This window comes from Durio zibethinus, chromosome 4, assembly GCF_047325235.1.
Source record: "Durio zibethinus cultivar Kanyao isolate XHJ-2024 chromosome 4, ASM4732523v1, whole genome shotgun sequence".
Classification (NCBI taxonomy): Eukaryota; Viridiplantae; Streptophyta; class Magnoliopsida; order Malvales; family Malvaceae; genus Durio; species Durio zibethinus.
In genome coordinates this window covers 32,962,591-32,977,002 of record NC_143165.1, presented here as the reverse complement: position 1 = coordinate 32,977,002, position 14,412 = coordinate 32,962,591, and positions in this window count along the sequence as shown.

Genomic DNA, 14,412 nt, shown 5'->3' with positions numbered 1-14,412 from the left:
GGGTTTTCATTTGAATTTTTAAGAATACGGATGTATTGAGTTTTGAGTTAATGAACTTGCATGGGAATTTGATGGATTTATTATTGTTAAAATCATGAAAAATGATATTAAGGTATGCAATATTCATGAAAAAAATGTTAAAATCATCAAAGGACATTGATGAAAGTTGGTGGAAAATATTTTTGGTTTTGTCATCCAAACATAAAAAGCTATTTTCTATAAAATTTTTCAAACAATAGAAAATATTGTCTTTTCTAGAAAAGATTTTTTATGGAAAATATTTTACTTTTAGAAGTAATTATTCAATTATCAAACGAAGCCATACAGAAGAAAATATGACAAACATTTAATTCTTTCATATTGAAACCTACATTAAAGCAATATAAATTTATAATTTATAGTATGTTTTTATAAGGTTGGTTTCAAGATTATATTTTAATAAAAGCAAATTTTGCTTTGTTTAAATGTGAATATAATTTGAAATGGAATATACTTTGGAAAATACTGTATGAAAACAACATGGCTAAAAACCTTGTACGCTATGATATTTTGACAAATAATTTAGCATTATTATTATGATACATTAATTTATAAAGCTCATTTTTATGATTATTATGATGCATAAATTTATAAAGCACATTTCTATGATTATGTGATTAAGCATGCCTAATTAATATTTTTAATAAATTACATGCTTCTTAAGTTATCTAACAATTTATTTTCTAAAAGTAGAATCATGTTATAATATACATTAATTGATTCATAATTATAATTTTCATAACAATTGGTATATGCTATGGTTTTGACAAAATATGATTTTGTTATTGACTTTGATATACATAAGTACATAACGAGTTTGAATTATTTTAAGGTGAAACATGTAATTGACATATTTGATTTATTACATGCTTAATAAAAAATTAAGAAATTAATTTCTTAAAGGATAATTATTGAAATGTTTGAAACAATAAAATATGCATAGCTAATTTGATTAATCATAGAAAAATAATGTCATAACTACTATTATGAAAATATATGTGATATGATTGCTCATATTGAATATATTTTTTTGAATCATGAGATTGATTGCACTAATTAATTACTTAAGATTAATAGAAGGATATAAAACTTCTATTTGTGATAATCTTAAGTGTTGTTCCAATTGTTTCATGCATGATGCACAATGAATTGAATTATTTAGTTGTTTTAACTTTGATGTAAAAAGAGTGGATTATTTATATGATGAGTCTACTAAAATGACACCATTTTGATGTGGTATAATGCTTGTTGAATGTTTAACCTACAAGGTTAATGTTAAGCTCTTGGTTAAGGACAAGATCATGAGACAAAAGTAATTATGAATTTATGTCAAGATTAAATAAAATTCCAAATTAAAAAGAATAAGGTTGTTATCATGAACTAAGAAATGAAATCAAACCTAAGTTTCTAAAGGTTTGAGGACATGGAGCAATTGTAATGTTTTCAAAACTTATAAACCAAGAAATTAAGGAGGATTAAAGTGCATTCGAAATACAAACAATAAGCCATATAGATCAATAAATGGAATATAAAGGATTCACTGGTAATCAATATTGTGATTCAATCAAGGATACCATATTAAAAGAATGTAAAACATTAAAGGTAATTCCTCAAATTAAATTCCTCAAATAAATGCATATGCTATTGGTAAGAATTCTTCAAAATAAAAAATATAAAGACCTTGTAATTAAATCTGGCAATCTAAAATATGACACAGTGATACAACACGAATATAATATGAAAAAGGATATGAAGTGACAAAGTTTAAATTTCAGCAATAACTATATGGGTTTAACAAAACCAAAAAATATATTTCATATTTTCGTATCTACACAAATTGTAACACGTAATTTTCATATAAAACATGACAAAAATATATAAATTTCAATATTTTACAAGACAAAAATACACTAATGGCCAAGTCTAGTTGTAATAAAAAGTTAGAAAAGTGACATATGATTCAAGTTTCTTAATAAAAGAATAAAGGAATCGTATGAGTTTGATTTTGTAAAGGTTCATGTTTAAAGAACAAGAGATGTTGTATATAAATAGATACAATAAAGGTAATTATGAAATTATAAGTATTATTAAAACAAATTAAGTCTTAACATGTAGCATTCATAAAAGATGTTATAAATGATTAATAAATAATTATGGTAAATAGCATTTGTATATTAGTAGACATAATCTCTTCAGTGCAATCAATAAATGTCGCAAATGAAATTTCATAGAAGCAAAGTTGATAAGACTATGAATAAATAACATAGCCAAATATTTGTTAAGTAAGTTTACACAAACATATTTTGGTGCACCATAGTAAGAATATAAAGCTACAAAGAGAACTTTATTGCATTTATGGTAATTCACCAAAGCATTTGAAAATCTTATATGCTAATAAGGTGAATTTGAAGGTGTATATGAAATAACCTAAAAGGTCTAACACATGGTTATTAAAAGTGTAAATTAGTTTAAGTTCTTTAATAAACTTAAATGAGCTTTCAAAGACATCAAAATTGATGTGATAATTCTGGCTTATGATATCATATAATATATGATATATTTAAATTTGTTTATAGTAAAGTTCAACAAGATGTCATCATTTGGAGTTATAAAGATGACATGATAATTTTGGTATGAAAAAAGAACTTATTAAATACTGAAAGGTATTTCTATGAAAATAAAGTGTTGTGGAAGTGATTTTCGAAATAAGATTTTTACAAGAAAGCAATTGAATTTCCAATCTCATTATAGTAGAATGATTCTAAAAGAAATCTATTATTGTGCAATGAAAAACAACACTAGTAAAAGAAAAAGAATTGCACAATGAAAAATGCAAAGTAATTTTATGCTTAATGTATGCTAAAACATACATAGAGATTAGTAGATTAGTAGATATATGACCCAATGTTGTATTTAGTTAGTCTTTAAAGATAATGTAATATATATTATAAATTAATTTTTCGGTGATAGAAGGATAGAACAATGCAAATTAAAAAGACCAACATGTAAATCCATATTCAGATTGGTATACATGAATGGTGGGAGAAATGTTTTTTAAAATTTAAGAGAAATAATTTACATTAAAAAAATATACTAAAATTTGTAAGATTTATAAGTATTGGAAAAGGCAAGTAAACAAATAAGTTACATCTATAATTCTTTTAGAACCTAAATGAATGTACTAAAAGTTGATAGTAATAGTTAAACTACACTATCAAAAACTAAAAGCCAAGTAAATGAAATCTAGACATATTGATTAAAGCATAGCTACATGGAAATTGATAAAGGATACGTACAATATATATTTTGTCAAAGTGAAGGAAATAAATCTTTTAATAAAGGAATTGTATTGATGTCTAGACATTCATTGAGGATGTGTAACAAGCTCATTTATTATGTCACACATGACAGAACCTTAGCTTAACCCTTGATTGCACATTAAGTTTTGAGTTTTAATGAGTAAAGTACATCATTTGTATATGACTACAAGTATTTAAATAAAAATCATTCCAAGATAAATAAGTACTTGAACTATTTGTTATAAAATAAAATTGAGATTATATTTTTAATGGATCTATAACATGTCAGTATAGTGTTGGAATTCTTATATAGTTACATCTTTGATGGAGTCCACCTATATGAATAGGAGTGGTACCTTTTTCAAAAGCAATGAGTTTGATTTTGAAACACTCATGAATATACATGACACGACCATTGAAATTATGTCAAAACGTGGCTAAATGATCTTTTGATCAAATTTGAAAGCTTATATGTGGTTTAATGCATGATAGTTACATAAATAAGTTGATTCAAAGATCTAAAATCTTTCATTCAATTTGATTAACTCAATAACACTTTATCACTAAAATGGAGATTTTGAAATCACAAAATATGATATCTTCACCTATGCATAAAATTTTTGAAAATATTGAAACTTGACCTATTTTGAAAATAGGTAAGGGAATGCTAGAAATATTTTCAAAATATGAAAATAATTTGATTAAGTAAAGACTTAATCATAAAAGAAATCATGTTAAGTTATTTAATAATTTTAAAAAATATATTACATGATCAAAAGGATTGATTTTAGACTTAAAAATTAATGAAAGATAGCATATCATAAAAGCAGTCGACTGCTTTAACAAGATCAATCGACTGCTATGTTGATGCTTATAGGTGCAGTCGACTTTACTAAAGAAGTTTATTGCTATGCATTCCATAAAAGTGCCAAAAGCTTGGGACAAAACTTAACTTAGAAGTAGTTGATTGCTTACCCTAAACAATCAACTGTTATGGTTGGAATTGATTATTTTAAGTTTTGAATATTCTAAAATTGAAGAATGTCGATTGTCTTTGTTTGCTTTTTAGGTAAGATGGTGATCCAAGAGGGGATAAATTGGATTTTTCTAAATTCTTTTCAAAAAATAATTTCAAAATAATTGAATGGTAAATTAAACTCAATATCAAAATATGATGCAAATAGCAATAAATTGATGAACTATAAGCAAATATAAACTATAATAAAAATAAAGAGATAGGAATAGAGAAATCAAACATAAAGATTTATAGAAGTTCGATCTTTCTCTACAAGGCACCTACGTCTTTTCTCTTGATTGTCCATATCAAGGCTTCAATCCACTATTTTTGAATTGAAAATACAACCTTATCTTTTTCTCTCTAAGGTTTAAGATAGAAAACTTACACTCTACTTTTTACGATAAGTAGCAACCTTTCAATCCTACAAATTCAAGAAGATACCTCGCATCTTGATTATAAAATTACTTAATAGAAATGCAAATTTAAAACACCTCTCAAAGGTTAAGTGTTTGCCTAATGAAGTACAAATAAATTTGATGAATGAAATAACACAATATAGCTTGGATACAACAAATACAAAAGACATGGATTATAAGCTCAACAACTCTTAATTCTTTGAGAAAATGAAAATATAGCTTGTTGATTCTTTCTTTCTTGATTCATTAACTTTTTTGGTGTGTGGAGTGCCTAATTTATAGAGGAATTGAAAAACTAGCCATTAGGGATAGTTTGAAAGAATAAATGCACATTGGAAGCTTGAAAAAACTAGTCATTGAAGTGTTTTTGGGTATAGGGGATCAATCCCTTTTTCATGTGATCGATCCCTTAGTCTGGATGATTAATCCCTTTTCAAATCCTAAAGCAAAATTTTTATTCTAGATAAAAAATCAATCGATCCATTTTTGAGGGGATCGATCCTATCCAGCAAGGTGGTGTCTCATGTTTTACACTTTACTCACTAATTTGATCATATCTTGAGTTATACAAATTCAAATAAAAAACTATTTAAAGATTTAGAAACTAAGCTTAAAGGGTTTTCTATCCATATAAAATTTATCACCTAATTTAGTGTATACGAATTATAGTGAATTTTCAAAACTACCCCTTATGCAGTTTTTACACAACTACAAAAGTGTCTAGTAAAAATTTAAAATCTTTTATTAAAAAATTTAGATTTAGATTTTGTTTAATCCATTAGAAAGTAGACTCAAAGAGCTTTCTAATCATATAAAATTTGAATATTAAAGCTCTGTGAATTAATACAAAAAAATAAAATAATTTCAATGTTGAAAAACTTTGTTCTTATAAAATAACTTCATTAAGTTAATCTATTTCTCAATACTAATATTATCAAAATTGTATTAAGTCCAAAATGAATAAGTTCACTTTAAAAACAACAATTGAAATTTAATTTAAGCTCAAATAAATAATCTTTAAAGATAGATTTGGTTTGAGAAATATGAAAACAAAGAAAGGTTTGTTTACACTTTGAAAAACATATTATTTATTTAGTACCAAAATATAAAATTTAAGAACATATACTAAATAAATCTTTTTCAAAATCTTGATCAAGCTTATTTACCTTAATGTTTTGTCATTTCAAAAAAGGATCAAAGGCTAACAAAAGTATAGGTGTATCCAGTTGAAATGTTATAGCACAAAATCATTTATTCAACCTAACCATATGAAATTTATGAGCAAAAGGATAATAAATTATATGCAATCTACTCATAAATCATATTATTATAAGATGTGTTTAGAATCTAAAACATCAATAGCAATTAAGCATAAATTCAAGCACATGTGTACAAGCTCATATCAATTATTAAGGATACAAATTGTTAAAGATATGTTATCGCAAAGCATACCAATTGTTATCCCAAAACAAATCAAGTAAAATTGTATTTTAAGATTTCTCCTCCTTTCTAAAATAAGAATTAATCAATTTAAGACACACATAATTTTGCATAAAAGGTACAAGCTATATTGAGGATAGGCATATAAATAAGCATCTATGAAAGTAAAAAAAATCTTTGGCAATTTTAATACCAATTGTTAGCAATTTTATTTAACAACTTTCATGGAGCACACATACTTCAAGCATATGAAAGATTTATTCAATACTTGTATAAATGATAATAGTAATATTTCATAAGCTATCATATCCAAACAAGAACCAAAAGCTCATATGAATTTAATAAAACATGAATACTAATGAGCAATAAGGTTCAATTATCATCATATCATAACAAAAATTATTTAAGCATTTTTCAAATATGATAAATACATAAGCTATGACAAAGAAATAATAAAAGTATAATTATTCAAGTATATTTCAAATTATTTCAATGCAAAGCAATAAACTTAATCTAAATATATGCAAATATCTAAATATATATTCCAATTAAAATCATGCAAGCTTATGCAAAAATATTTTAAATCACATATACCAATAAAGATACAAACATTTAGACATTGTGTGGTATATGCTATTTCAATAATCTTAATCAATGAACATGTTCAAAGAAATCAATCTATTTAACTCATATACATGTCTAAAGATTCAAGTGAATATTCATTCAATAAAAACTATTAATCAAAGCAATCAAGAACTAGGCATGAATATTAATCAATCCAATCATTTAGCAAAGTTATGACAAATTCTATCAAGTAGCTTAGTGATTAATTTGTGCAAAGTGTTTGTAAATTCAAATATAATATCTCATTTTGCATAAATCAAAGCAAGCATTTATCAAATCATGCATTCAACATTATAAATCATGGACACATAGCATAGTTTCAATACAATTACCTCCAACTTTGTCAAGCTATGTTGTTATGCTCATTGTAATTGAGTGAAACTTTAAATCCTCCATTCCACATCATTTGAGGTAGTCTTTAATGCATTTAGGCTTGATTGATAAAGATGACTTACTTTGCTTGTTCCACTTGAAATTGTAAAAATATAGGCTCATTCATACTTATTTCAAGTTCTCCTAACATAGACTTAGAAAATATTATTGACAAAGCAATGTTCATTAATAGCATCAATAATACAAATTATACTAATTATTAGAAAATGAATTTCATATTCTAAATCATTATAGGCAAAAGAAATTTTGCTCATTAAGCACAAGTTGCCAATTTGCTAACAAATCATTCAATATTAACTAAAGCTATAGACCATTCATCATAATAAACATTATATAGCACAATAGTGGCACTAAAGCAAAAGTTCTTAAGTAATGTGCAAAATATCAATATTTCTAGATCATTTATGAACACAAAGATGACATATTCAATAATCATGTATATTTAAAAAATCACCAAAGAATATGTCAAAATGAATTTTAGGCCATATAAAAACTAAAACCTCAAGGAAGACATATTTATCAACAAAAACATATTCAAAAAAATTTTAGTACAAAAGCATAAATATATCTACACAAATTATAGGTCATAATTAACAATAACTTAAGCTAAAAATAAGCATCATATGAAATTCATTTACTTAAGTCATGTTGCAACTATGTCAAGTCAAGAAAAATCATATTTATCATATATACACACACGTGACAAGAACAATAGATGAACTAATAACACATATCATTTAAAAAACAAGTAGTTCATAAATTTAAAAAGACACAAATCAAAGAGATATAACATTTAAGGACAAGAGCAAGCATATCATAAAAGTATTTTACAAATTAAAAAAAAACTATTTAAGCACTTTCAAATCACAAGTAGAAGGTCAAGTTGAACCAATCATCATATGAGTACATATCTTGACCAAGATCATAAATAAACTAAAAATCAATGTATATCTTTTAAACATAAGATGTTCATCAATTCACCAATATCACAAATTAAGAATCAAAATAATTATGTATAACACAATCAAATTTAAAGAATTCATAAGATCCAAGCATTATAAACAAATTGAGCAATTTTAAATATCATGGTTATATAGGCATGTTCAACAATCACAAATCATTATGTATAAAAATCACAAAATCATTTCCATCATGCCAAAATCATTTAAACAAATATATTTATGCAAAATACCATAGGATAAATCATTCAAAGCTTAATATTTTCAAGATTTTTATTTTTGATATTTTAAAGCTCATTTTTCTTGAAAAATACCTTAATAAATCTCATAACTAATCAAGCTCATTAAACACAAGATGTTCATCAATTCACCAATATCACAAATTAAGAATCAAAATAATTATGTATAACACAATCAAGTTTAAAGAATTCACAAGATCCAATCATTATAAACAAATTGAGTAATTTTAAATATCATGTTTATATAGGCATGTTCAACAATCACAAATCATTATTTATAAAAATCACAAAATCATTTCCATCATGCCAAAATCATTCAAACAAATATATTTATGCAAAATACCATAGGATAAATCATTCAAAGCTTAATATTTTCAATATTTTTTTTTGATATTTTAAATCTCATTTTTCTTGAAAAATACCTTAATAAATCTCATAACTAATCAAGCTCATTTTTAACCATCTTGAACTATTCCAACAAGTTTCAAATGATAAAACAAAGTTGTTCAAGTGGTAATTTGACATTAAAAACAAGGAAATAAAAAGTCAACTCTTAATTTCATATTTCATTGAAAAATGCTATTAAAATGGACAAATAAGTTTAAACACACATTTAAGCTCTTCAAACCATTTTAAAAAATTTTATATCACACTTTGAAAAAGTCTAAATGGTTTTTATGCCCATAAATGTTCAAAAATAAGATATGATATTTTAAGCTTTACAATTCTTTGAAACTTACATATAGCACTTATGAAAATTTTAAACAATTACAAGTTATCAAGTTGTCTTTGTTTGAACAAGTTTAAATCATTGAATTCAAGATATTCAAATTTATTTTTATTTAAAAACTTGCTAAAACAATATTTCATATTTTAAAGCTTGACTTTAGCAAAAATCATTTTCAAAGCAAAATATAAAATTTTAAAATCATTAAGCATTGAGTGTTCCCCTAAGTTTGTGCATAAATATAAAAATAATTTAGCACATAATTAATCACATCAAGCACCAATAATAATTTCATAAATAATATTCAAATATCAAGATTATTTATGCAATCCCAAGACAAAAGCATTCACATGTAATTCCACAAATTCATTAAAGCATTCATAAATTTCCTAAAAATGTATCTCAAGCATATAAATATTAAACACAATATCAATAAGTATGAAAAATATATTAAAATCATACATTCAAGAGAACAAAAAATGTATACTCAATTCAAGTTCACATTTTCTCCAGATTATGCAATATATGTCTTATAATCAATTTCAAACAAATTTTGCATAAATCATGCATTCACAAATTACATCAAGAATAGGTAACCAAATTCAAATTCTCTTCAAATGAAAGTTTAGAGGTTACCTATCTCCATTGTGTATCTAGAGTTCTTTTTTTCAGAATCACAATGTAGTTTCTTACTCTAACACACCTACAAGAGACAATGCTTATTTGATTTTTGGTACCAAAATTGCTTTGGGTCCTTGAAAGTTAGTTACAATATCTCTTGTTTTTTTTGAAACCCATACTTGCCTAATTTAAGATGAAACTTTTCTTTTTATGAGACAAGTATGTATAGTATGACCATGAAAATGACAAAAATTGTATTTAATCATTTTAGTACTTAAACTCTTATCTAAAAGCTATTGTTTTTCATTCATCAAAACTTTAAATTTCTTTCTCAATTCTCAATTCTCTTTGTCTAGCATTTTCATTTCTCTTTTGACAAGCTTCAAAATTCATTTTCAATTTATCATTTTTCTTTTCCAAATCATTCTTTGTATTTATCAAGAAATCATTTTCAATATTCAATTTTGAAATCACTTTCTTGTAATTTCTCATCATTGATTTACATTCATCATACAACTCATAATAAGCATCTTGTAATTTATCAAATGTATATGAATTTGAATCACAAGAGTTAAAAGTTACCTTCGATTCTTCAATAGCCATGAAACATGATGCATGTTGGTTGAAAATTTATCTTTCATGTAGTTCATCCAACTTTCTCTATATCTCATTAAAAGTTGAACAATTTGAAACCAAGTTGAAGTTGTAAGCATCTAAAGCTCCATAAAGATGCACTTGGCCTTTAGATAATCTATTATTTGCTTCATATATTTTTCATCTTTGGAATGAGTATTAAGCTCTTTTTTCAACACATTTCATACTCTAAAATCTTGGGCCATTATGACCACCTTCATCCTTATTTTTCATTCATAAAATTTAAATTTATCATATGAGTTTTGAGGACTTTCTCACCATTTTTGAAACTTAAATTGAGCTATAGGATTTTTATTCAAGGTGTTTAAACCTAAAAAAAGATACCAAAGCTCTGATATTAATTGTTAGCTTATTAGGTGAGATGGTGATCCAAGAAAAAGGTGAATTGAATTTCTTCAAATTTTTTTCAAACAATAATTTTAAAATAATTGAATGAAAAATTAAAATTAATATCAACATATGATGCAAATAGTAATAAATTGATGAACTATAGTATAATCGAAATAAAGAGATAGAGATAGAGAAATCAAATACAAGGATTAATAGAGGTTTGATTTTTCTCCACAAAACACCTACATCTTATCTCTTGGTTGTCTACACCAAGGCTTCAATATATTATTTTTGAATTGAAAATACAACCTTATCTTTTTCTCTCTAAGACTTAAGATAGAAACTTTACATTTTCTACTTTCTAGGCTAGGTAGCAATCTTTAAATCTTATAAATTCAAGAAGATACCTCACTTTTTTATTACAAAATCACTTAATAGAAATATAAACTTAAAACACCTCTCAAAGGCTAAGTGTTTGCCTAATGAAGTACAAAAAAATTTGATGAATGAAATAACACATTATAGCTTGGATACAACAAATACAAAAGATATGGATTTTAAGCTCTAATAACTCTTGATTCTTTGAGAGAATAAAAATATAGTTTGTTGATTCTTGCTCTCTTGATTCATCAACTTTTTTAGTGTATTAAAGTGCCCATTTTATAGAAGAATTGAAGAACTAGCTGTTGGGGATGGTTTGAAAGAAGAAATACCCATTGGAAGCTTGAAAACACTAGCCATTTGAGTGTTTTTGGACATATGGGATCGATTCCTTTTTAGTACCAATCGATCCCTTTTTTATATGATTGATCGCTTAGTTTAAGTGATCGATTCCTTTTCAAATTCTAGAGAAAAATTTTTATTTTGGATAAAAAACCAATCGATCCCATTTTGAGGGGATCGATTTTGTCCAACAAGGTGGTTATTTTCTATTTTGCACTCTATTCACTAATTCGATTATGTCTTGAGTTATATAAATCCAAATCAAAAACTGTTTAAAGATTTAGAAACTATACTTAAAGGGCTTTCTATCGATATAAAATTCATCACCCAATCCATATAAAATTCATCACTCAATTCATTGTATATGAATTATAGTGAATTTTTAAATTAACCCCTTGTGCAGTTTTTAGACAACTGTAAAGTGTCTAGTAAAAATTTAAATATTTTCTTCAAAAATTTGGATTTTGATTTTGTTTGATTCATTAAAAAGTAGACTCAAAGAGCTTTCAAACTATATAAAATTCAAATATTGAAGCTTTGTGAATTAATACAAAAAAATTAAACAAGTTCAATGTTGGAAAACTTTGTTCTTGTAAAATAACTTTCTTAAGTTAATCTATTTCTCAATACTAATATTATCAAAATTGTATTAAGTCCATTCTTGTAAAATAACTTTTTAAAATTAATCTATTTCTCAATACTAATATTATCAAAATTGTATTAAGTCTGTTTTTGTAAAATAACTTTCTTAAGTTAATCTATTTCTCAATACTAATATTATCAAAATTGTATTAAATCCAAAATGAATAAGTTCACTTTAAAAACAACAACTGGACTTTCGTTTAAACTTAAATAAATAATCTTTAAAGATAGATTTGGTTTGAGAAATATGAAAACAAAGAAAGGTTTGTTTACACTTTAAAAAACATATTATTTATTTAGTACCAAAATATAAAACTTAAGAACATGTACTAAATAAATCTTTTTCAAAATTTTGATCAAGCTTATTTAGCTTAATGTTTTGTTATTTCAAAATAAGAATTAATTCAAGGCTAACAGTCTTGCTGTATGTAACATACTAGAAATGAAAATGAGAAAAAAGTAGTTGACTACCTTTAGAAAGCAATTAACTGCTTTATTTAAAAATTTGTAATTTTCTTAAACATGGAAAATTATTTCTATTGGAATGAAAAGAATAATTATTAAAATGAACTAATATAACTTTAATGATTAAAAAATGTCACTTTCTAATTAAAGAATGTGATCTTTTATTAAAATAACATAATGAAAAAGTCACAACCTTAGGATTTAATCTCTATAAATAAATATTGTAAGAGTTCATTTAGTGTAGTTTTATAGTTTTGAACAATACAGAAACTCTCTTTTTTTCCTCACTATTTAAAAAATAAAATTATTTTAACATTATTTCTACACAAATTAATGTTCAAAGGTTGATATTTGTGTTTTCATCAAAGGGTGTTTAGTAGTTTGATGTCTTGATATCACAAGTATAAGGTGAAATCAAACAAAACTTCATTGTATTTTGAAGATGTTTCGATTATATCTCTTTTGTATATCATAACTAGTAGGAATGAAATAAGACTTAAGTAAAGTTGCATTTGCAACACGTTTAGGAGTCAATTTTTTGTTACTTGGTGTATATTTTGCAGACACAGATGCATTCTTTCACACTTTTAGAGTTGAATTCTTATTGGAAAACATGATTCACGACAACATGACATGGATCTTTGTTGTTGGGTTGACTGTAACACACGAAATACTTTAGAGTTATGGTTGACCACGTCATATCACTTAAGAGCACCGATTCTATACTTGGAACTGGTGAAACTCATGTAGTACTCTGGCTTCCTTCTTTTGCTGCATTATCCAACACAAACAACCTTACTCAAGAGGCATAACAAGAAAATGGGATGCTATGTTCTTGATCGATGATATTTCACAATGATGAGTAGTTGGCTTATTTTGAAAGTCCTCCCATCAACACATTTATTAGTCTCTTAAATGTGAGGGGAATTTGTATAGTTATTGTAACTATTAAGCATTTAGGCCTCTTAAAAGTCCAATAGAAAAATGAAAAGGCTAAATACTCAATTCAAGACCTAACGTTTGAGTGTTTTCTCAATTAAAGATATTATATTTTATTTGGTTCAATTTAGAATTAAACATTTTTGTGTTGGTTCAAAATAGGACTTTCTAACAAAAGTGTGATGCATGTGCTATTAAAGTCCAATAATAGCCATTAAGTTCACTTTTATCAGTAAAAATACTAATTCCTTCAAAAATTTCAGACAAAAAAAATAACAAACATTAGCTAAATATTTTCACAAAAAAAAAAAAAAACCCAAAAGCAAATCAATTTAAAAATAGTTCTTCAAGCATTTCCTTTACTTTTGTAGTTGTCTTTGCTTTTGAATCCACATTTTTGTTGTTTCTTTTCTCATTTCTTCACTTTTTGTCTCCTTAAAGTTTGAATCTCAGATTTCTTTGATATATTTTTTGGGTGTTTGGATATTTAAAAAGTATGAAAAAATGAGAGAAAAGTAACGGGTTAATTTAGAAAAGGAAGATAATATCTTTGATTTTTCAAATAATAGCCTTTTCGATCAAAATGGCAGCTTTTCTTCACTTTTTGGGTCCAAAAATGTTTCCTTCAATAATAATCGTAAGCATCAAAGGTTCAATCAAGCAATTGTTCATTCACGTATTTTTAGCTTTTTGTTTTATTCAATTGGTAAAAGAATGTTGGTTTTTATTTCATTTTCAAATTTAGGTTCTCTTTTCTTTGTTATATTTTTAATAGTTTTTATTTGCTTAATATCTAACAATGGTTTAGTCTTCTTTACGCATGAATTTTAATTTTTTTTTTGTTTGGAATTTGACCTTTTTTAGAAGAGCAATTTTTTTTTTAT